We start from the raw sequence: 3,212 nt of genomic DNA on the forward strand, positions 1-3,212 counted from the left end.
TTGCAGCTCATCCGTTCACTGCACTAAGCTAAAATTAAATATAAAATAAAGGCTTCATGATAACATTTGGTATCTAACGATCGGTTTCTAAATATGGGCATCTGTTTCTCGCATGCGTCTGACTAACCCCCACATCTGATCATGAGTGGGAGTGAATAAAGACGCTGTCATCAGCTTGGCTCTGACTTGGCATTTCACATAACCGCTCATTGACCTGATTGGAAAGCAATCAGACCCAAATTTTCATTCCAGTCTTCATCACTTCTCCTTTCACTGACGGATTGTTCACACATTTCATCCTTGTAAGCAACCCAGTCTCACATTTGCTATTTTTCTCTTCCTCTTTGACAGCCCAACAGTTGAGAGCTGCAAAGTTAAATGTTTGCAGGAGAAACTCTGACTGTCCGTGAATATGAAGTTCTTATGGGATTCTTTATAAAGTTCTGAGCTTGTCGCTGAGTTGCGCAGTGTTTGTTTTGGGTTTCAACATTTAATTATTGGATTTAAACCGGAACAAAAACATCCAACACTGACGAGTCAGCAAAGTAGAAGTTGTCTAAGATGATCTATAAATCCAATTACATTTTCTTATTTCATCTGTGTGGATTCTATTGAATTTTAGACGAAGTCTTCAACATGAAGAGTAATTTTCAATGACGGTTTAAAAATGTCATGACTTGGTCCATAGATTGAAAAATCAGAAGACTTCAAGAACAATTTTTTCTTTGCTAGTTTAGCAATATAATTTGCTGACAGGGAATTATTTATACACCTTGCAGTACAAGAAGGGCTTAATTTGAGCCGTATCATGCCAGAACAGGATCCGGGAACACTCTTATTTTGACAGGATGCACTGTTAGCTTGGATCTGTTAACTATCAGGCTTACTAATAATAAAGTTATGAACAAATGTGACTGCCTTGAAGGAATTAAACTTATATTGGATAAGTAAACTGAAAAAAATACATAAACACTCATTTTAAACACAACAGCCACTTGCAACTTCTTAATATCACATATGAGCTGCCCCGTCAAGAAAGCATTTCTGCGTCTACCTTTAAAAATTCTCCGAACCCTAAAAGAGTGGTGAGAGTGAGTACCGTGGTAACCAGGCAGTTGTACATGGGCAGGAACACAGACGGAGGAGTAAGTATTATGGAAAATTATCGCTCCATAGCAGTGGGAGCAGGAGGTGCCTAGAGGCTTAACATATGGAGTCAGATATCAACAAGCAGGGACAGTGTCAGACTTAGAACTGTCAAGTAAGGGGGAAGGGGTGGGGGTTAGGATCTTGACAGATGCAAAGTGTTTACAAATGTAGGTAAACGTAGATGTTTAACAAACCATTAAAATACATCAAAATGCAGGAAATTGATGCTTTTGAGCTATGGTGTTGGAGGAGACTCCTACGAATTTCGTGGACAGCACATATCACCAATCTCAAAGTCCTGGAGCGAATCAAACCAAACCTCTCGTTAGAAGCAAGAATCACCAAAGAAGCAATTAGCCTGCTTCGGCCACTCCATAGAGAATGACATCATACTCAGAATGGTTAGCGGACATAGAGGACAAGGCCAACCAAGAACTCGCTGGCTTGACACCATTAAACAGGATACAAACCTGACATTTGCCAAAATAAATGAAGCTGTATATGACCATCAAAGATGGAGAACGTTGATCCAACGAGTGACCGAGAATCGACTACGATTGAACGGATAGTAGTAGTAGTAACAAGAAATTGCATCTACTTTATTCAAAATTTTCTGGGGGAGGACCCTCATAACCCCCGCCCCCAACATCCCCTGCTGGCCTGCCCACTATTTGCATTCTAGCATCGATCAGTTTACAAATTAAGCCCTGAGTACAAGTCAACTGAGATGCCAACTTAGACAAATTGAATAGGAAAGTGTCATAGCTCTGCTCTCTGTCAGCTCCTCTGTCATGCTGCACACTCAGTAATCACTCAACTCATATCACCTGTCACCGCTCATTATCCCACAGCTCCACCACCTGGTCCAGTCAGTACTTAAGCTCACTCATTCCTCTCAGTCTGGGCCAGATTCTCTATCCTGTCTCATCAGCAGTAGACTTTCCAGCATTCCATTGATTGACTCATCACGTTCATGACCCTTGCCTTGACCACGACCACGTTTTTGCCTCAGCCCTCGTCTGCTTTTGCTCATCTGATCAGGTACCGACTCATGCTCTTGTTTTTTGACTCTCTTTTTGGATCACGTACTGGATACTTCTGCTGAACAACTGACTTCACGGTATGAACTCTGCCTTTCCCTTCTGACTGTTTTTTGGATCACGGATTAAAGGTCAAGCTCATTCTGTATCACGGACTTATCCTTACCCCTGAATCTGATTCCCACAGATTCATTTCCCCAATTAGTCTCTTTCCCCCTGCATCTACTAACCTTTATCTTTTAGTTGCAAGCCTGTTGGACTCCGTTCCAGTGGACCTTAACATCAGTTCTACTTCTACTGGCAGCCCGCCACTACAACACTACCCAATCACGAACTACCAATCAGAAGATCGGAACCAGCCCAGAACCGGACCTACTCCAGAGTTTTACTTTATTTCACAATAAATCTTTTAACCCTCTCAGTGGTTGTTGTTGTTGTTTGCGATCCGGCCTCTGGTTCATGACAGGAAAGCTGCTGAACTAGAGCTGACATTTCTAACCCGAACCCAGAGCCCGGCCCCGCCCGACCCGGATTCGGACTGGGCTGGTCCATAATAATGTGTGGGCTGGGTCAGTGTTGGGCTTTTGATTGCATCAGCGGATGCACGTGGCTGACGATCCAATTATATGGCAACATGGCTTACCATACTATCACTAGCCACACACTGCCATTTCATTGCGCACTGACCAACGTTGAAAGAGATAAAAAGTTCAGTTAAGCTTCAGATGGACTACTGCCAGCAATCCATTAGCCCAAATGGACGTTCATTCAGCCACTGCACTTAGCGGACGCGTGCGGCCGATGACCCAAACAGGTGAGATCACAAAATATCCAACATGTCAGAGCAGGGTCCATGTCTGAATAATGCAGAATGCAGGCAGAAGCAGGGATTTTAATGTGCTTTGATGGCCATGAAAGGACAAACGCCCCCTCAGCTCAGATCTTTTGATCCCTTTTCTCGGCCACGCAAGTTCACTGACCGTTAATAACTATATAAGCAGTCAAAGCTTAATTAAAAAAAAA

This window comes from Nematolebias whitei, chromosome 16 (assembly GCF_014905685.2).
Source record: "Nematolebias whitei isolate Nwh7 chromosome 16, NemWhi1, whole genome shotgun sequence".
Taxonomy (NCBI): Eukaryota; Metazoa; Chordata; class Actinopteri; order Cyprinodontiformes; family Rivulidae; genus Nematolebias; species Nematolebias whitei.